This window comes from Giraffa tippelskirchi, chromosome 11, assembly GCF_054371585.1.
Source record: "Giraffa tippelskirchi isolate mGirTip1 chromosome 11, T2T-mGirTip1v1.2.pri, whole genome shotgun sequence".
Classification (NCBI taxonomy): Eukaryota; Metazoa; Chordata; class Mammalia; order Artiodactyla; family Giraffidae; genus Giraffa; species Giraffa tippelskirchi.
In genome coordinates this window covers 115,429,104-115,451,539 of record NC_137285.1, presented here as the reverse complement: position 1 = coordinate 115,451,539, position 22,436 = coordinate 115,429,104, and the positions used below count along the sequence as shown (strand labels likewise).

The following is a 22,436-nucleotide window of genomic DNA, read 5'->3' as shown; positions in this document are numbered from 1 at the left end:
AAGTTTCTTTTACTTCACATGAAATAGTTTAACACTATCTGAAAGTAGACTGTGATGAGTTAAAGATGTATCAATACATTGTAAATGGTAGAAGACCCAAGAACAAGACAAGGCAGAGGTATAGCTAATAAGCCAACAAAGAGATCAATTGGAATCATAAAAATAATGCAAAAAAAAAAAGGAAAAAGAAAGAATGAAAAATAAATAGGAAAATAGAAAACAAAGAGCAATTTGGTAGATTTAAACCCAGACATATCAATAATCACATTAAATATAGGCAATCTAAACACTGCAATTAAAAGCAGAGATTGTTAGATTGGATTAAAAAAAGCAAGAACCAATTTCATGCTATCTATAAGAACCCACTTTAAAACTGTAGACACAAGCAAGTGAAAAGTAAAAAGATAGTAAAAGTGAAAAGTAAAAAGAATGCAAAAAGATACACCGTGAAAGCACGAATTGAAGGCAAATTTGAGTGGCTACATTAATACAGAGAAAAGGCTTTTGGACAAGAAATATTAAAAGATGAAGAGATACATTTATAATAATAAATTGATGAATCTATTAAGAGGAGAGAACAGACCTAACTGTATATACAGTTAATAACAGAACCTCAAAAAAGGAGGTGAAAAACTGATAGAACTGAAGGAAGAATTAGCTAAATCCACAATTGCAGTTGCATGTTTTAACACTTCTCAGTACTTGAACAACTTGGTGGAGATCACTAAAGATATAGAAAACATGAATGGGGAATTCCCTGGTGGTTCGGTGGTTAGGACTCTAAACTTCCACTGCAGGGGACCTGGGTTCAATCCCCAGTCAGGGAACTAAGATCCCACAAGCTGAAACAGAAACAAAACATGAATAAACTAAACCAAACAGACCCGTATAGAGCATACCAGTCAACAACAACGGAATACACATTCTTTCCAAGTACACATATAACATTTACCAAGAATGACTATATTCTGGACCATAAAAAGCCTATAATTAAAAAAGATCAAGACTATATAATGTATGTCTTTTGGTCACAATGAAATTAACTGAATCATTAACATAAAGATATCTGCAAAAAGCCAAATGTTTGGAAATTAACAACATGCTTACAAATGATTCATTTGACAAAGGAGAAATCAAAAGGAAAAAGATAGTATTTTCAACTAAATAAACATAAAATCACAAAATGTCAAAATTTCTGGGATAGATGTAAAGATTAGAAGTGCTTAGAGGAGATTTCACAGATTAAAGAAACAGCGGGAAGGTGTGATAAGCACCATAGGTAAAAGCAGAGGGAGGGAATGTTCATCTGGCAGATGCAATAAATGCTCACCACACCTTCCCTCCGTCCTACCTCATCAAGCTTCTGTTACATCTCTTTTATCCTCTCAACTAGATGTTTCCAAAGCATGGATACAATAGAGCCATCTTTATCAACATCAGTCATTCATCTTCTTTAACTCATCGTAATTATATGATTGTAAAAGAAGGAAATACAAAAAGGAGGAGATAAATGTGTATGTATGGCTGATTCACCTTGCTGTACAGCAGAAAAGAACACAACATTGTAAAGCAACTATACTCCAATAAAAAAATTTTTAAAAAACATTTTTCTGCCCTGCCTATAGTTTTACACACACACCTCCTTCTGACCAACACTCACCCAAAAACATGCACACACACAGCTACGGCTGAACTGAACTGAACTGAACAAGGGATGACCACCTGACTCCAAATTAGCCAGTATGTTGAAAGCAAAAAAGTGAAAGTGTTAGTCGTTCAGTCAGGTTCTACTCTTTGTGACCTCATGGACTGTAGCCTGCCAGGCTCCTCTGCCCATGGAATTTTCCAGGCAAGAATACTGGGGTGGGTAGCCATTCCCTTCTCCAGGGGACCTTCCCAACCCAGGGATCAAACCCAGGTCTCTTGCATTGCAGCCGGATTCTTTACAGTCTGAGCCACTAGTTGCCTAGAAATATGACTTTGTGTGACCTTGCACCAAGAGAAGAGTGAGGCTGAACAGATTCTATCTTAAGAACTTGATATGAGACATAAGATTGCTGACAGTTGGTAGTGAGAAAGTCTTTTAAATTGAAAGTAATGGCAACCATTTGCAAGCTGATGAGTAAAAGGGAGAAGCTGTTCTGCAGAGAAAGGAAAATGGAGCTGACAAGAAGGAAAGAGCAGAGAAGAGCCCATGGCCCAAGAGAGAGAAATAGAGCCAGTAGCCAGCTGCTTCTGTTCCTCTCTATCTCCCCTGATGCTCGATTGCACTTGATTTCATGTCCTTTGATTCTATGAGAGTTCTGTTTCCTTGCAATAAACACTATTCTTTACTTGAGTAACTCTGAATGAGTTTTGTTTTCTTGCAACACAAGGAACGATAACTTGAGCAATTTCATGTGTCTTTTTAATTGCCTCCCAACATTGCATGGTAACTTCTTTAATGTTAATCAATGTCTTTTATTTCATCTGTATAACACAGCTCATAGTCACATGACTGAATTAAATAAATGCTGATAAGGTTCACAATGAATTAATTCATTAATCTGGTTACTGACACCTCTACCACCATCAGAATCATGAATTGCTTGTTTTGTCTGCTCTATCGAGTCCTTAGTGAATCTTTTTTTTTTTTTCTCTACTCCCTTTGGCTCTGGTGGGACTAAGAATCTCAGGCTTCCAACCCCCTCCCACTGAAGCAGGCATATGGCCCTCAGTGTGGGTCAGTCAGGCTCTCATTTGGAATCTCAGTCATTGGATAGTAGTTTCCTAAAGAAATGTTGATCACTTGAGAACCCTGGAGCTCCCTTGATAACTGGCCTTTTGGGCGTCTGATTGTTCAGCTTTTTCTTCAGTCCTAGAGCTGTTCACTATCCTTCCAAAACCCCCTTTTTCTCGTTTAAGTAGTCAGAGTCCATTTCTACTGCTTTCAGCCTGATTCCTCTCTGATACAGGCTGGTTCCCAAAGAGGTCAGTTTCTTCCCTGGCTATATAGAATAACTGGAAGAAATTCTTCTTTTTGGAAAGAGCAGCTAATTTTGAAGTATGCTATCTTTGAAACAAATAAAATATTTCTTTATTGATTAGTTGCCCCACTGCTGTCTTCTTTTATATATCTCCAACCCAACCTCTGGGTTGCCTTTTCTGCAAGAGGCATCATTAGTTTTGCCTCAGTTGTTTATAGTCAACCTCATCCTCATCTTCTAAAGCTGTCTATGAGTGAATGAGTCATGAATGTGACACTTTAGAGGTGTCACATGTATTTGGGAAACCAGGCAACAGAGGCTAACTTCACTTAGCTAAGTTAACACTTTTTCTACAGCAATATAAAGTAGACTTCATTCTTTGGGTCTGAAGGATCTGCAATCAACCAAGAAGGCATCTCCCAGGCTTGAATCTGGTGTCCCAGTTTCCGATGATGAACGCACTCTGGCCCTTTGAATAAACATCGCTCCTTAAAGAGAAGCAACACTTAGGGTGTTGGCTCTAATTCTTCCAAGACCTCAAGTTCCAAGGCAGTTTGTCTCCTCTCAACACTCTGACTCATTATCCTATTTTACTGAAGTACTTAGAATGAGAGCTTTGGAGAAGTGCTCTGTGCAATTACATAAATGAATAGGCACATTTATTTGAAAAATTTTCAGATTTCCTAGAAAGAAATTTTATGGTCTTTCCCTGACACTAATTTCTGAAACTGGATAACAGTCCTAGGGGCATCCTTGCCCTGCTCAGGGACTTGCATTTCCAAGGCAATATAAAACCCAGTCATTAGTTATTCATTTTGCAAATCATTGTTGAGCATCTACTGCATGCCAGGCATTGTACTTAGAGTTGGGTATATGATAGAGAAGAAAACAAACATAACCCTGCCTTCAAGAGAACACGGTCCAGTGGAGGAGAGAGGAAAAAATCATACATGAATAATTGCATGTGTATATGTGTGTGTGTTACTCAGTTGCTTCAGTCACGTCCAACTCTTTGCGATGCTATGGACTGTTGCCTGACAGACTTCTCTGTCCATGGGATTCTCCAGGCAAGAATACTGGGGTGGGTTGCCATGCCCTCCTCCAGAGTATCTTCCCAATGCAGGGACTGAATCCACATCTCTTGCATCTCCTGCATTGCAGGTAGATTCTTTACCCACTGAGACACCTGAGAAATATCAATAGCATTAGAAGAGAATATTAGATGGGAGAGGGCAGAAGAGTCTCCCTGAAATCTGAAGGATAAGAAGTGAAGAGAACTGAAATCAAATAGATGGAGTAGCATAGATGAAGCCTAGAGGTAGGAAAGAGCTCTCATGTATTTGAGGAACTAAGTGGAGCTCTGCTTGGGCATATTTAGACTAAGATGCTTATGATGTATCCAAGTAGAAAACTCAAGTAAGTAGTTGAATCAAGTAGTTAGATATGTAGGACTGGAGTTCAAATGAGAGAGTGAGATGGAGATACAAATATGATCATTATCAGCATGTGGATGATATCTCAGGCTGTGAAAATCGATCATTTAGGAAGAGAGAGGGAAGCAGCCCTGCAGAACACCAATATTTAGACATTGGAAGAGAGTCTATAACAGAGACTGAGAAGAAATTGTCATAGACATCAGAGATAAGAAGAAAATCAGTGGTGTAAGAGTGGTCATCTGGATCTAATGCAACTGAGAGAGTGAGTAAGATGAGAAAATAAATTGTCCGTTGAACTTGACAACATAGAAATTATGGTAACCTTGACACAGGAAGTTTTGGTGAAATGGTGAAATGGAAGAGACACAATTTGAGAGTTTTGAGGTGATAAAATGTGAAATAGAGATAAGCATGTAAACAAATATTTTGAGACATTAAGCTGTGAAGGGATGCAGAGAAATGGGCAGTAATTGAAGAGGGATGAGGGAACCAAAGAAGAACTTTAAGCATAAAGGATAGTCAATCATACTTGTGAGCTGAAGAAAATAGTCCCATTAAAAAGGGGGAGGATTGATTGATAATTTAGAAGGGATAGGAAATAACTGGAGAAGGAAATCTTGAGAAAGTGAGAGAAGATGGCAACAAGAGCCTAATAAGGACTTAGCTCTAGGAGATGCTGAGCTGTGATAGAAGCAACACACTTTCTCTTTGTTCCACCCACTTAATGAAATCCTTAAACTTTTATTCTGACATCCTCTGCAGCATGACTGTTATGGATTGAATTGTGCCTCCCCAAAAAGATATGTTGGAATCCTAACCTCAGTACCCTAGAATGTGACCTTATTTACAAACAGGGTCATAACAGATGTAATTAGTTAAGATAAGGTCATACTGGGGTAGGGTAGGCCTTTAATCCAATGTGGCTGGTGTCCTCGTAAGTAGAGAAGAGACAGGGATACATGAAGGAAGAATGGCACACGATGACAGACAGAGGAATTGAAGTGCAGCAGCTGCAAGTCAAGGAATATCAAGAATTGCTGGCAAACCATCAGAAGTTAGGAAGAGGCCAGGAAGAATTCTCCTCTATGGGTTTCAGAGACAGCATGACCCTGCCAACACGCTGATTTTGGACTTTTAGCCTTCCGGACTATGAGCCAGTAGATTTGTTGTTTTAAGTCACCTGGGCTGTGGTATTTTGTTATGGCAGCCTTAGAAACACATACAGCTTCTACCATCTCTGTGGTCCCCACAGACACCTGCCTTTCTGCCAGACTGAAACTTCTCTAAGTGAAAAAAGCTAAGTCTGCCTGGAGTTTCTGGTCCCTTTCTAGTGGATGAGCTTTATTCAAAGTCCCAGGTGTCTCCTGCCCAGCCTTAGAAAACCAGGTAGCACTGAGCTCTGTGCTAAGTCAGCCAAACACAAATTTGCCTCGGTTTTATAGAGGTTTAACATATCCCAGCCTTGGCCCAAGGGGGGTCCGTTTGACATGGTGGACATGGCAACCATCCAGCTGAGGAAACTACTTCCTTACTAGCAATGCAAGAAAAATCCCTTCTGAAAGAGACCAGAAGAGATTCAGGCTGAGCCTTCTGCACAGCAACCAAGGGAAGATAGGATCCTTTTGTGCTGGGGTGTTTGCATGAGATGATGGAATGAGGAAAGCAGGGATCAGCCAATAGCATGAGAAAGAGTGAGTGATACCATATCGGGTGGAGGTGCAGGGAGGCGCTATACTAGCCAAAGTGTTTCTGGAGTTTAAATACGGTCCACACGAGCAAGGGACAGAAATGGGAGTGTAGGGATCACTGCCTAATCTAACATGAAGACGAAAACAGAAGAGCCCCTGTAGAGCAGGCAGCTGTGCTGTATCATGTACAAGCCACATCATGGTGCCTGAGATCTGTCTGTTCAGGTTGGATCCAGGCAGTGATATGAGGAGGAACACGATCCAGGGTCTGATCTGCTAAGAAGAGGGTTACAAAGGTTAGCCATAGGATCGAGGCTCCAGCCAAGTGGGCTAGGGTTTGGGTAAGACCCATATTCTGAAAGAAAGTGTGTGAAAGGAATCAGGGAGCCATGGGAGAACCCCCAACTATGGATGGAGTCCACATAATGAGAAGCAGAAAGGCAGGGAATTCTTCCACTTGGCTGCTGCACAGATATCCAAGGTTTGCCTGGGCTCATCGAGTCCTGGGTCTGGTTCACTCAACAAATGTTTATTGAAACTTTACTGTGTTCATATCCAATTCATGCTAGGAATACAAAAGGAAAACAATAAATATTCTTCCCCAGAGGAGCCTGGTCTAGCGAGGAAAACAGACTCATCAGCAAATAGTTACCACAAAATGTGATAAATGGTATTTTGAGATATGAACAAAGTGCTGTGGGAATGCAGAGGGGAGGGACACTCTCTGCCCAGAGGACTCAGGGAGGCAGAAAATACATTGCACTTGTTTTATAGACCTAGATAAATTATTGAATAAAAGGAAAACAAATTTTTTTACAGCTTCATAACCCTACATCCTCAACCCCATAGTCCAGACTTTATTTCATTCTTGCTGTTTGCTATTCCTTTTGAATTACTAAATTCAAACTAAGAACAATCACATATTGGAATTATTCATCACTGTATCATTACAACATTAAGGCCAGGAACATTCCCCAGGAAGGCCACACAGGCTCCTGCTCTGTCTCAATAGCCTCTATCCCACGGAGTCAGATGACAGACCCCAGGTTGTCAAATGGTGACACTTCTCAGGTTTACATGGAACACTCGGTGAACCCTCTTCTATGTTTCATGAAAATACCAAGAGGTAACACAATAAAGCCATGGAAACCATAGCCAGCACTTTCCCTGCCTTGCCATCTCTACTCCCAGAGAGACTTCTCCCACGGCCTCCATTGATTGGACAGTGGGCTTGTAGCACCACACCTTGGCTAGCGCTGATTGGTTCACTGACAAACACCCAACCCAAACTGACCCACCTGAGTCTTACTTCCCAGACTTTAAAATTGCAACATAGGAGCTCTGTTTGAGAGCAGTTCATCTGGGGAGGTATGTAAAACTGGCAGTCGTGTTTGGTTAGGTTTAAGTGGGACAGACAATGGCACTCTGAAAAAATGGCAGAACAGAGAGGTTCACTGAGAGAAGCAGAGAGGAGCCGCCAGGGGAAGGGGAGGGCTCCGGAAGAGCTGGAGTCTGCCTTTGAGGCTGATGACATCCACTTCCTTTCAGGTTATCTTAGAGTGCCCTGAGTTCATAATCTTTTTTCCTTTGGTGAAGGAAAGAGTCAGTTGGTCTGCTCTTGAGGACTTCTCTTATTTTTATGATGTAAAGCAGGCAGCCCCAGCCATGAAGAATCAAGATACAATGGGACCATTTTACTTTTGACGAAAAAGTGGGGAAATTTGTAACATGAAAAGTTTCTAGGAGGGAAGAAACCCATGCTTTTAACCATTCCCTCCAAGACTTAAATGGAGGAATATTTGTGGGGTGATCTTAAACAGTGGGGTGCCCAGTGACAGTGGTAGGCAAAGGAATGCCACAAATAAATTGCCATGGGAATAGAGACAGGTAGAACTTATGGGTTGTCCTGCCACCCTATTGGGCTTCCCTGATAGCTCAGTGGGTAAAGAATCCACCTGCAAGGCAGGCGACCCCAGTTCAATTCCTGGGTTGGAAAGATCTGCTGGAGAACAGATAGGCTACACACTCCAGTAACAGAGATTGTGAATGAGTAGGCACTAAAGCCAGCCTGCATCCAGTCTTTCAGACACTGACTTGAGCCCTATCTGTGGCCATGAACTGTACTGAAAAAGGCAGATACTGAATGCTCTAACCTATAGGCTTAAAACATGGAGACCTCCCAAGTAAAACCCTGAGGAAGCATAGCAAATGAAGAGGGTTTCACACCAGCATCCATAGTAGAGATTCATGTGGAAATAACCTGAGAGATGGCTGTGCTCCATAAATGATTTCCTACAGTAGAAAGCACAGCTTTGTTGCATTTTTCCAACAATCTAAAAAGAGAAGGTCATTGTGTTGACTGGGCCACCCAAGATGCAGGCTCCACACATTGTGGTAGACCCTAGGTGATATGGCCAATTTGCTGGGGGAGCCCTTTCATGGGGCAGTGACCTCTTGAGACTTATGATGGCTGGGGCCACAGCCCACCGAGGCCAGCTTTAACTCAGCAGCCAGCATCCTTCCATCACAGTCTGCACCACACTGGGATAAGCAGGGTCCCCAAGCTGAAAGTACAAGTACTGCATGCCTAAAGGGGGAGGCATTTGAGCCTTGCAAGGGTAAACTGGGTTTCTGATTTTTCTACTGCTCCCAGCATGGGTGGTACAGCATTCTCCCCTGATGCTTAGCCAAGGCATGCTAATCACATCCTACAATATAAGTCAGAGCCCTCTGACTACCCAGACCCTCATGGGGCTGGGAACTTCATTTCCCAGCCTTGAATTTTTGAGAAACTGTTATGTCCTTCTGATTAATTCTACTTTTTCCTTAAATTAGCTTGCACAGTCCTGTCACTAGCACCTAAAAATCCTTGAATAAGGCAGAAACTAAGGTTAAGAGAAGATCATTGCCAGAATCGGGGTGGAAATTTCTCTAATTTATAGAGGTAATTTAAAAAGCAAACATTTGGTATGTTCCTGTTAAGGTCAGATTGAGTTACATGCTTAATGACTAAATACCCTGCCCTGTGAACCCAAGGCAGGGAACAGGGAAAAAAGCAATAAAAAGCTTTGTATGATGCTCTCCATCCCCCACTATCTTCCTCTGGCCGGTAAGAATCTACCAACAATAAGAGAATTACCAACTATACTGTTCAATATTTGCTTTCTGAGGCAGGAAAATTCATGCTGATTTATTTGCTCCCTTCCCTCTGACCCTCACCATATTTTCTAGAACTGTTCAGAAACTAAAACTCTGGGTAGAGAGTGCTACAACCTGGAAAACTGTAAGTGACCCTAGAAGCTCAGTATTCTAGAGCTTAGGACTTTCTGTGTGCTGCATGCAGACAAAAAAGAACTGGACTCAGGCTCACATTTAGACAGGGAGCCAGGACTTCAGAACAGGAGACGGCTCCGCTGCCCAAAGACAGATGCCTGAAGGACTATGGGAAACTGATGCTGGAGCAGAAGCTGTGCTCCTCAGACCACAGAGCAGGTCAAGATATGCAAGGGAGTTGGGGAGTGAGGGAGATGCCAGGACACTTGAGGAATGAGGGCAATCTGTTGGCAAAATAAAAGAAAGTCTAGTTTAACTTCTTCTCACAAATGTACAAACAACTGGAAAATCCAACATGAAACACAATGAAGAAACAGACAAAATTACATCTTTGAAAAATTATTTACCACAGGAGATAAAGTAAATTGTTAGAAGCCTGCTTGATGTTTCAATACCACGAAAGAAGACCTGGACACTGGAAGGCAGACCAAAAGAATCACAAAGGGGAAACCAAACTAAGATGAAACCTGGGCTGCAAAGGGAACTGGATAAAATTTTAAAAGATGTAACAGAACCCCAAAGCAGAAGGCAAAAAAGTTTGCTGCTGTTCATTTGCTAAGTTGTGTCTGACTCTTTGCAACCCCATGGACTGCAGCACACCAGGCTCCCTCTGTCTCTACTATCTCCTGGGGTTTGCTCAAATTTATGTCCATTGAGTTGGTGATGCTATCTAACCATCTCATCCTCTGTCTCCCCCTTCTTCTCCTGCTCTCAGTCTTTCCCTGCATCAGGGTCTTTTCCAGGAGTTGGCTGTTCACCTCAGGTGGACAAAGTATGGGAGATTATCAGTCCTTCCAATGAATATTCAGAGTTGACTTCCTTTAGGATTGATTGATTTGATCTCCTTCCCCATAAATGGCAAAACTGACCCACCAAAAAAAAAAAACCCACAAACCTCTAATCTTTGATTTGGAGGGCAAACTCAGGAAAATCTCCAAGATTAGAGGGAAAGGGAAAAGGAGATGAGAATGATGAGAGGGAGGTGATAGCCATGGAAACAGATTGAACAGCAAATCACAGAATAGTTGGTATCCATAGCAAGAAGCTAACCTGAGCTAGCATCTCTGAAAACAATCCAACATACAGTACCACTCCTAAGAGTGGTACTGCCCTGTCCTGGCCCCCACATTTTAGAGAGCCCTGTTTTGGCCTTCCTCTGGCCACACCCTTCCCCATGAAGCAAAGAGTCCACAGGGCCAAGTGGTTGCACCCACCCAGAGCTGGTCCCCTGCTCTGCACCCAGACTGTGCTCTGGGTAAAAAGGTGAAATTGTTGGTCATTAGTCATGTCCAACTCTGCAACCACATGGACTGTAGCCTGCCAAGCTCCTCTGTCCATGAGATTTCCCGGGCAAGAGTACTGGAGTGGGGAGTCAGTCCCTTCTCCAGGAGATCTTCCTGACCAAGGGATTGAACCTAGGTCTCCTGTTTTGCAAGCAGGTTCTTTACCATTTGAGTGCCAGCTCCTTTGGGTGCCCTGAATTAAATTCTTTGCCCAGACAGTCAGAAGTCTGCTTCCCAGATCTGAGCAGGACTCCTCCCAGGACAAGTCCTCATTAACTCTAACTCCACAAGTTAGACCCCTCCACTCATGTGTATGCCCCTAGGTTTGAGTGGTGGCCAAGAGGAGCTGTTGGCAGGCCTTACAGACAGAGCTTAGACATGTACGCTGGGACATCTGCCAGGTACCTGCAATGGCCCTTGCAGTGGGGGGTCAGAGCCAGAAATAGGAAGAGAAAGAGAGGTGGTCTGGACCCTGGGGGCCATATAACAGCCCTCTCTGCAACACCATATTCTCAGAACTCAGGGGAGGCTGAGGATTCTAAATTCAGACTGGCCTTCCAGGTGTTTATCTATTGTTGTCCAGGTAGGAGGACAGAATGTATTGTATTTAACAGTGTTTAATTTTTAAACATGTAAACATATGGTATGTGGTCCTCCATTAGTGCTCTTACTTTCTCACTAGTTTGAGGGGTGGGGGAGGCATGGCTTCCCAGTTCTCAATGATCCACTCCTTCAGTCCCCTCTAAAAGAAATGGAACCTTTTAGGACTGCCTGTACAGAGAGTAGTAGCCAGCATCTTTCATGGAAGAAGGGAGAAAAGGATTTCTGGTAGGGCACCTGGCTACAGTTAGAACCAGGAACTGAACCATGTAAACCTGACAGTGCTCTCTCTTTCCCTCTGGGGTTAAGCTGTGAGGGCAGGAGGCTCCAGAGCCACACACCATGCTGTGAACCTTGCCCAAGGGGCAGCCAGCGCAGAGGATGCACCTCCACTCTCGTGCTCCAAGCATCACCTTCAGGGTAGCTGAGCTGCTTCTGCTTTCTGCCACTGAGACTCAGTTGCATAATCCATAAACATCCTGATGCCTAGCTCACTCGGGCATTTTGCTTCTAGTTTCACAGTCTGCCATAGCAAATCCCATCTTCTCGTGCCTGGGGATTTGAAAAGCCGAGTACCATCCTCTGAACATGATGCTGGGGAGATTTGTTACTGCTATTTATGGTAACACCTGTGTGTGGCCATTGTAGGAACTTCAGGGAGCTTCGAGGAGCTACAGGGGCACGGACTGAACTTCTGGACTTGCCACTATTTTTCACACATGGGCGCTTGTGATGGTTCATTTTATGTGTCAACTTGGCTAGGCTATGATATTCAGCTCTTCAAACACCAGTCTAGATGTTGCTGTGAAGATAATTTTTAGATATGATTAATGTTTAAATCTATAGACTTTGAGTAAAGCAGATTACCCTCCACAAGTGGATGGGCCTCATTCAATCAGTTAAAGGCCTTGAGCAAAGACCAAGTTTTCCCAAAGAGGAAGGCACTCTCTTCCCAACTGCAACAGAAACACTGCCCTACAGATTTCAGACTTGTCCACCCCCATAGTTGGTGAGTCAATTCCTTAAAACAAATACTCCCCTCTCCCTCTATGTGTGTGTGTGTATGTGTGTGTGAGTGTGTGTTAGTCACTCAGTCCTGTCTCTTTGTGACCCCATGGACTGTAGCCCAACTGGCTCCTCTGTCCATGGAGTTCTCCAGGCAAGAATACTGGAGTGAGTTGCCATTTCCTTCTCCAGGGGGTCTTCCTGACCCAGGGATCAAATATGGGTCTCCTGCACTGCAGGTAGATTCTTTGCCATCTGAGCCACCAGGGAAGCCCATACATATGTGTATATAGATATAGATATAGATATATATAGATACAGACATATGTTCATATACATATGTGTATATATACTCACACATGTGAGTGTGTATCAAATTGGTTCGGTTTCTCTGTAGAGCCCAAACTAATATAGAACTCAAGCATTGCATTCTGGGAACGTGTTGGGGGTACTGTTTGTCCCCCAGTCTATACAGTAGAGCACCTTGCTTGATCAAGACACACTCAAGTCAGATCAAAGGCCCAGATCAAAGGTGGAGGGTCAAGACCATTCTCCAGGCCCACTAGGCCCTATGATGTAAGAATTGGATTGAAACTGGTGTCCTGGCACAAGGCCAAGGAGGCATGGGGTCAAGGAGGGAGGCTACAGCTTGATGCTCCTGCAGCCACCACCTGCTCAGCTCACTCATTCTAGACAGCTATCACAGGGCATGGGGCAGCAGTCCTACTCCAGAAGTCACTCTCCAATGGACAGGGAATTTCCACTGTGCTGGGCCAGGCTCCCATTGGCTGCAGGCCTAGGCAGAACTGAGCCTGACAGTGGCTGGTTATGAAAGTCGGCAGCTGGGGAGGCCTGGAGACAATGAGCCAGCAAGCCTGGATGGAGAGCTGGGTGGGTCCCAGTGGCATCCACACCTGACGGGCTAGCCTAAGTCAGCTTAACCCAGAGTCGCTGCTCTGTGGGGGACAACAAAGAGAAGAACCATGGAATCCTGATGTCACTTCTGATGATTCAATCTCTGAGACTTGTCTTCCTCATCTGGAAATTGGGGCTAATAAAATCTCAGAGCTGTCAATTCTAATCTAAAAGGGTAACATTGGAGAGGGAGCAGCCGGTACAGAGCCAGTGTCCAGTTAATGTCAGTGTCCTCCCTCTTTGCCCGGGGAGGAAGGGACAGCATCGCCGTGAAGGGTGATGTGAGTGGGCTCTCAAGTGCTTTGTGAACCGCAGATCTGCCTCTTCCTCTGTCAAACGAGATTCTCTCTCCCCACAGGATGACTGTGAAGACTGGATGAGACTACCCACATAGATCACTTCACGGAGGATGCCTTCAGTCAATGCTAGAAAAAGGAAGCCCTGTGCCCTCCTGCTCCTTAGGAGGAAGCAGAAACAACTGGGCTGTTTTTAATTTGCTCCTGTAACATCTCAGGACAAAGGAGAAGTGCATATGAGCAATATTATTTTCAAGGTGGTGCTAGGTCTGCCAAGAGCTGGGTCTGGTCAGCGTGAGTGCTGGCCTCTGGCTGAAACCTTTGGCCTGTAATATCATGCTCACCACCTGTCGCCCAGGCTTGTTAGTCCAAGGCAGCAAGAGGATCTGCCTAGTGACAGACGCAGCCCTGTGTGCAGACTGCCAGGGCCTGAGGCTGCATCCAAAAACCATGCCCAGCCAGAGGATAGAGCCAAACTGGCCAGTCCATTCTCCAGTCTGGAAAGGGAGACCGGCAGTTCCAGACAGATAGCTCTGACCTTTGTCTTGTTCAGCTCAGGAGGAAGCATCTTCCTGCACATGGAGCACATTTTCATGACCTTCTTCAACAAACAGGTGGAGAAATCCTCCTGGTTTTGAATATGCAGTGGGAAGTGGGGGGCAATTTATAAGCATATCTGCCTTCTGAGGATGGTGACAGTCCCTTTGGATATGCAAGGTGTCAGGGACCTGAATCTGGAGGAGGGCATGGCAACCCACTCCAGTATTCTTGCCTGGAGAATCCCATGGACAGAGGAGCCTCGTAGGCTACTGTCCACAGTGTTGCAAAGAATTGGACACAACTGAAGCGACTTAGCGTGCACACACACGGGGAGCTGAATTGGACAGTAGGAACTAGTCACTAGAGAAAGCCAAGAAGAGAGAGAGTAAGAGTGGGAGGCAATGCTCCCCGCTGAGGAAATGGCTAAAGAACATTCTAGGAATGAGAACATCTAATTTTAATTTATGAACTTTTTTATTCAAATGTTCACTACAGTCTTGTAGACACACAATTCCCCTATGTGAGGTCATGTGTGTGTAAATTTAGGACAGGGAAGAGGTCCACATCTGAGTAAACATGGTAGATACATGAGGTCACAGGGTGTTACAGAAATTGTGTGTCCTCAGTTGCTCAGTTGTGTCCGACTCTTTGCGACCCCATGAACTGTAGCCTGCCAGGCTCCTCTGTCCAGGGGATTTTCCAGGCAAGAATACTGGGGTGGGTTGCTATTTCCTTCTCCATTCGTAGAAATCGTGGAGAGGAACTAACTTTCCACAGTCCTGGAATGGGGAGTCACATCCATCTCCAGGGCTCACAGGCCAGGGAGATCTCAGTCATCATCAATTATGTATCAGGTTGGGGCAGTGATCATCTCACAGAGCCTTGGTCTTGCGAATCTGCTCAGTTTGTTATGGGGATGAAGTTTGAAGCAGCCGCTTCCTTTGTACAGCCGTGCTAGAAATGAAGCCATTGGTCGTGAATGCCCTAAACCGTGTATTTGCAGGTGGAAATCAGACTAGTCCTCCGAATTACTCCTGGGATTCCAAGGACAGGGTGCCCGGAGTTGGTCTCACCGGGCTTCCTGTGCCCTCCTGCTGTCTTCTTTCTTGTAACAAAAAGCATCACGTGGAACTGATCTAGACTCCTTGTGCCTTGCAAAGGAACTAGCAGCCCCAAATGTTCTTTGGATTATCTCTGTCCCTCTGCTTACTTCTCTGTCCTAATCCTCCCACACCTCACGCTCCAGCCTGTGTGGTGTGGAGAGCTGAGTCTCCTCAGGGGGAGTCATTTCTCTCTTCCTTCAAATTACCCACATTATGAAAATCCCAGAGCCTGCAAAGTTGATAATAATAACAGGGAACAGATATTGACAACTCCGTGTATGACAGGCACTGAGCTCTTTGTACAGATTATCTCACTTCATTCTGTCACACTCCCTGCCAGCAGGTACTATGATTATTACTGCCATTTTCACAGATAAGACAACTGATAAAATTCAGATTCCACTAATATATCTTGATTGCCCATTTGGTATCAGGTTATGTCCTTTACTTATTTTTTTTTCCAAAATCATTTATTGAATATCCATTCTGGGTACCAATATGCTAGATATTGCTATTCCTATGATAAAAATCAAGCTGGTGGTAGTGAATTAAAATCATTCAAGGTGACTCAGTGTATGGTGGATCCTCAGAATTGTGCCTAAGGACCTGACCTACGAGGGGTTCTGAGTTATAAGCCAGTCCATTTTCATTAGGATCTCAATCTTAGAAAACATTTCTGGAATGTGACGCAAACAACACTAGCAAGAAGAGAGAGGTAGAAATAGACCAGGCAGCAAGAAAGCAAGGGGCCTCCCAAGTCCAGCACATTCAGTTCAAGAGAATAAAGGAATCATTCCATTTCAGGGTGTAATTAAGCTTCTTTTTTTAGAGGATCATTATCACATACCAAACCCCAGGCCAGACTTCACTCTTTCTATTACCAGTCACCCATAAGGCCCAGTCCATGTTTGCATCTGTAATCTCTACCCCATGACAGCAGGTCAAAGGCCCAGGGGAGCTGATGGGCTCATGCAGCCCAGGCCAGCTGGGAGGGGAGCAAGCAATGGAGCAGATTAGGAAGAGGGGAACCAAGAGGGAACTAGGGATCTCACTCTGCCACTAAGGCTGGCCCCAAAGAGGTCGTAGAATGACCTAGAACCATATTCTCCAAGAGTACAGCTCTCTGAGGCTCTACAGTGCTTTCCAGATGCAAGAGACTGCCATCTGGGGGCAATGAGTGGCTAAGAATGTGATCCCATTACAATGTCTGGGCAGAGGGTTATAGCACAACCATCTCTCTGTCTCCATTTCTGGAAAGGGAGAGGGATAGTCACCACCTCACACACTTCAGGACCACTTTCAGGTGCAGAAGAATTTGTGGTCATATAAAACCAGAGGCTGTAGGTCTGATCATTTCACTGTAGTCTCCCTCCTCTCTGTGTCAGCCAACAGAAAGCTGAGCAGAAGTCCTAAAAACACCCCCAATGACTGAGCTTGTATATAACAAGCCCTATGCCATGTCCTTCACGCACATTCTCTCTTTTTTTTTTTTTTTTTACCTTTTTAACCATTTTTAAGTATACAGTTCAGGGACATGAAGTACATCCACATTTTTGCTCACCATTCATCTTCTGAAATTTTTCATCTTGCAAAACTGAAACTCTGTACTTATTAAATGTGTGTGTGTGTGTGTCAGTCACTCAGTCGTGTCCAACTCCCCGCAATCCCATGGACTGTAGTCTGCCAGGCTCCTCTGTCTGTGGGATTCTCCAGGCAAGAATACCAGAGTGGGTTGCCACTCCCCTCTCCAGGGGATCTTCCCGACCCAGGGATTGAACCCAGGTCTCCTGCTTTGGAGGCAGACTCCCCACCATCTGAGCCACTGCCACTAAGTCGCTTCAGTCGTGTCCGACTCTGTGCGACCCCATAGATGGCAGCCCACCAGGCTCCCCCGTCCCTGGGATTCTCCAGGCAAGAACACTGGAGTGGGTTGCCATTTCCTTCTCCAGTGCATGGAAGTGAAAAGTGAAAGGGAAGTCGCTCAGTCGTGTCCGACTCCCAGCGACCCCATGGACTGCAGCCTACCAGGCTCCTCCGTCCATGGGATTTTCCAGGCAAGAGTACTGGAGTAGGGTGCCATTGCCTTTTCCTACATTCTCTCATTAAACCCCACCATGGCCCAAAGCGGATGGTGTCTCTGGTCTCATTTTGTAGATGAGAAAATAGGCATTCAGAGGTTCCAAGCTTCATGCCCAAGGTCACAGACCTTGTAAGTGGCAGAACCTGGATCGGAACCAGGGCCTGTCTGCCTACAAACATTGACCTATAGGTGGTTTAGCCTCTTTCTGATCTTTATTTCCAACCTGACACCCTCTGAGTGACCATACACACAGGAAAGCACCCCCTCCATTAACACTTCAACTTTGATTCCAAAAAGTTCCACTGTTGGAACTAGGGACAAAGAGAAAGTTGTCATGATGCACAGATAATGGTGCTAACATTTTTGCCATAAACCAGTGAAGAGCTATTTTCTCGCACAGACTAAAGGGGGAGGGGGGCTGTATATTTACGAACAGCATTTTTTGCATTCAGAACAAAACTAGCTTTATGAATCACAAAAAGAAGAATATACATATTCTCATTATTATGAAGTAATATGTTAATGGGAGAACTGTGCTGTTAACAATTAGGAAAACGTGATACCTGGGCATATTTGAAAAGGAACGATAGATACTATCTTGGAGATGTTCATGCCTTAGAATTGTTCAGGGCCCCAGAGTTTACAAGATGCATTCACTGCACTTGCTCCTCAAGATGAACTCTGCCAGGTGGCTGCTAATCTCATGCCCACTTGACAGGTAAGGGAAAACGAGTTCAAAGAGGTGATACAGCTTCACCAGGGTCACCCAGAGAGCAGGTGACAGAGCAGGAGCACAGTTATTTCATTCTACCCACTCTTATAGCGCCACACTTCCTGAGGGTCCATCGTGTATCCAGCTTCCAGCCAAACAGAGATGAAAAAAGGACGTTCACCCTTTTCCTACCTCTTTCCTCCCACCCTCACCTCCAAAACTAGGTATCTCTCTGCCATGCTTAAAGGGTCTCCTCTTCTATGCATGTACCTGGTAGGACAGGTGGAGCCATACAGTCTGGAATTCCATTAAAGTGAAGCATTTTCAAGGAGGTCCAGTTGCAGGGCCTCTGAATCCCTCCCCTCTATACTTTGTCCTTCCACTGTCTCCAAACTCAGCCCAGACCCAGCAGGACTGGCCCCACCCATACCACTGGGTAAGCCTTTCTGGCAAGGTCTTCTCTTTCTCCATCTTATTGGCTTTATTTCTCTTCTGGGAATTTCCCCATAATTCCACTATTTTGAGGAAATAACTAATAATAATAATAGCAATATTTATTGAATAGTGGAAGTGGTAGAAAAAGGATGAAAAAAACATTTTGAAAATAGATCCCAGCCCACTGAGAAAAGCAGGCAAGGGCTCTGTCTCTCTCCTTCTCAATCCTCTATCATCAGCCAGCAGTTTCTGGATCATTACATTCTGGAGCACATTGGATGAGAAAACCATTTCAGACAATTAGAAGTGAAACCCATGGACCTGATGGGTCCAGCACAGAATAAATTAACTGTACTTCCTCACCACATTTTGGGTGATCAGGTCTCTAAATGACATAATTAAAGTTTGCGGTGCTCAGCCTACACTCCAAGAGATCTGTCTCTACTTACCCCCACGCTGAGCTGTATGTCACAGTGAATCCACTGGAGATCCTCCTTCACGGGGTTAAGAGCACAGAGTCTGGACTCAGCTAGAACTAGGTCTTCAGTCAAACTCCATTTATCAGTTGTGTGACTCTGAGCAAGTTATTCAACTTAATTTCTCTGTGTCTCAGTTTCTGGGTGATGGAAAACAAAATGTATTGGTAAGTTCAAAATTGTGAAGGATCTGAGAGTTTGCACTAACAAGTGAGCCTGGTTTGCATTTTACTTAAAGAAAAGCCCAAACTCCCCATGGTTGCCAACAAAGCTGTGTATGACTAATTTAGCTCTACTCTCCAGACACACTGGTCTCCTTTCAGTTCTAGAGCATATCTGATTTTTTCCTACCTTGAAACCTTTGCTTGCATTGTTCTATGCCTAGAATAACCAAGCTTTTAAGCATGAAAGTCAAGTCCTCAGAAAATCTTTCTTAACCGCCCTATCTAAGCACCCTCATCACCCCACCCACCGTGATTTTCATTGGTCTCTATCTTTATTTCCTTTGTAGTGTTTTAGGGGCAAATGGAGTAGCCATCCTCAGAGACCTGCAGAGTCTAGGGAAGGCACGAGATTAAAGATTACACTTGGAGAGCAGACAGGGAGGTGGTACTCTTTTTAAAATGCAAGTCCTGCTGAGAATGCACAAATTAACAAGTTCAACAAGAACCTCTCAGACCCTACAGGAGAAGCTTCTGCCCTTAAGAGCCTTAAGGATGGAAGGAAGGAGGAGTATGAAGAAACAGTGGCAAAATCCTACCTCCCCAAAACAATGAATTTGAATTTTTGAGCTATACCCTGACTCCTCTCCCACTCCTAGGCATTGAATTGCAAATATGGGATCCAAGCATTTTTAATGGTTGTAGACTTTAACCTCCTCATGTATATTGGCAATGCCCATGTATTCATTTACTTGTGACTGCTATAATAAATTATAACAAATGTAGTGCCTTAAAAGCACAGAAAATTTTCTTGGTAGACAACGTATATTTACAACTTCATTTTTTTTTCTTTTATTTTGTTAAAGTATAGTTACTATACAATATTATATAGGTTACAGGTGTACAATAAAATGATTCACAATTTTCACAAGCTTATATTCCTTTTATAGTTATTATAAAATATTGGCTATATTCTCTGTGTTGTACAATATATCCTTGTAGCTTATTTTATATATAGTAGTTTGTACCTCTTAATCCTTTACCCCTATCTTGCCTCTCCCCACTTTCCTCTACCCATTGGTAACCACTAATTTGTCCTCTGTATCTGTGAGTCAGTTTCTTTTTTGTTATATTCCCTAGTCTGTTGTACTTTTCAGATTCCACATATAAGTGGTATCATACTCAAATTTGTCTTTCTCTGTCTGACTTATTTAACTTAGCGTAGCGTTCTCCGAGTCCATTCATGTTGCTGCAAATGGCAAAAATCATTCTTTTATAGCTGAGTAGTATTCCATTGTATATTTATATCACATCTTTGTCCATTCACCGGGTTAATGACATTTAGGTTGCTTCCACATCTTGGCAATCGTAAATAATGCTGCTATGAACACTGGGGTGCATGTATCTTTTCAAATTAGTGTTTTTGGGGGGTTGGATATATACCCGTAAAAGAACAGAAATTTATTCTCTTAGGTTCCTGAAAGTTCCAAATCGGTGTCACTAGGCCAAAATCAAAGGGTTGGCAGGGCCATGCTGGCTTCACAGAGTCTAAGAGAGAATGCTTTCTGTGATTCTTCCTTCTGGTGGCTGCTGATATTCCTTGACTTGAGGCCATGTCACTGCAATCTTCAAGGTCAGTCTTTTAATTACTCTGTTTCATTTTCACATTGCCTTCTCCTCTTCTCAGCCTTTGACACCAGATGGTATCCAATATTGCTCTGCCTTTCTCTCATAAGGGTACATATAATTTCATTTAGTGCCCATCAGGATAACCCAGGCTAATCTTCCCATCTCAAAATCTTTAACTTCATCACATTTTCAAAGACCTCTTTTTGTCGTATAAGATAACATTCACAGGCTCCAGCAATTAGATGGATATATCTCTTAGGGGTCATTCTTAACCCAACCATACCCCAACTAGTTGTGGTGGAAAACTAAAAAAGGAATAAAGACCCCTATTCTACCCAGGTTATGGCAAGAAGGGAAGGAAGGGAGGAAGAGAAATGGGGAAGCAAGAGTGTGCTGGCAATACAGTCAGAGGCAGACCCATGGACTGGAGCAGGAGATCTGAGTCCAGGTCCATGCATAGGGAGGAGATGGAGCATCCTTACCTTCCCAGGTGTTCTCACCTGGGCCTGCCCTCTGAGAGCCCATGTGGGAACCAGGAGGTAGATTGGAGAGAGTTTGGATTCTTGGGACCAGAGAAGCTGGGGGAGAACCGTTATGGAGATGAAGGTCGGTGATATCTGTGTAGTCAGTGGATGGGCCTAGGATCCTTCTAGAGGACAGAAAATGGGTCCAGTGGGGACAACTTATCTTGAAAGGAAGACCAACGTGGAATCATTGTATTGACCTTTCTGTGCATTTGGTACTGATCATCTCCTTCTTGAAGCTCTCCTGTCTTGTTCTCCTCCTGCCTCTCTCAGAGTCCTTTGCCTTAGCCCCAGTTGTCCACAGAGTCACCCGCTCCTGAATTACCCGTTATGGGCTCTTCTCATCCCCGATTCACTTTGTGCCAAGTAAGTAGAGTATAATGGGAGGTGTTAAAAGCACTGTGTCTGAAGTCCTACTGCCTGGCTTTCAGTTCAGGCCATACCAACTCTCAGCTATGGTCTCAGACAAGTGCCTTACGGCTCTATAGCTGGGCTTAGAATCTTCCTGGATAAAATGGGGACCACCAGGTCCTTATAGTCAAAGCTGTGGTTTTTCCAGTAGTCATGTACAGATGTGAGAGTTGGACCATAAATAAGGCTGAGCACCGAAGAATTGATGCTTTGAATTGTGCTGCTGGAGAAGACTCTTGGGAGTCCCTTGGACAGCAAGGGGATCAAACCAGTCAATCATAAAGGAACTCAATCCTGAATATTCACTGGAAGCTGAAGCTGAAGCTCTAATACTTTGGCCACCTGATGCAAAGAGCCCACTCATTGGAAAAGACCCTGATGCTAGGAAAGATTGAGGGCAGGAGGGGAAGGAAGTGACAGAGGATGGTGTGGTTGGACGGCATCACCGACTCAATGGACATGAGTTTCAGCAAACTCCAGGAGATAGTGAAGGACAGGGAAGCCTGGCATGATGCAGTCCACGGGGTCACAAAGAGTTGGACAGACTGAACAACAACAAGGTTGTTTGAAGAACTGAGATACAGCACACGGTCAGCTAACATCTCGTGACCAATGTTAGCTGTTGTCTGTGGCTGCTGCCTGCTGGTCTGCTCTCCAGCATGTCTTCTCTTGTGCATCTGAACCCAGTGGAAGGTTCTGGGTGATGGTGGTCAGCGTGGAGGTGGCAGAGCCAGAAAACAGAAGAAGGGGAGAAAAGCTGGAAGCCAAGGCTGTACCCTGGTAGAAAAAAGAAAAAAATCTTTGTCCTCTTTCTCTGACAGCAGGAGCAGCAAGGAGAGAAGT

At 44.1% G+C, this 22,436-nt stretch overlaps 1 protein-coding gene across 2 annotated transcripts in view; it reads right to left on the bottom strand.

Annotated features, from left to right (window-relative positions):
• The window catches only part of GALNT18 (polypeptide N-acetylgalactosaminyltransferase 18), a 468,216-nt gene that overhangs the window by 375,341 nt on the left and 70,439 nt on the right, over nt 1–22,436 (bottom strand). For both annotated transcript variants that reach the window (XM_081545252.1, XM_081545250.1), the window contains one exon: nt 18,842–19,008. The gene's annotated coding sequence lies outside the window, so the exon portion shown is untranslated. The remainder of the gene's footprint in view (nt 1–18,841; nt 19,009–22,436) is intronic.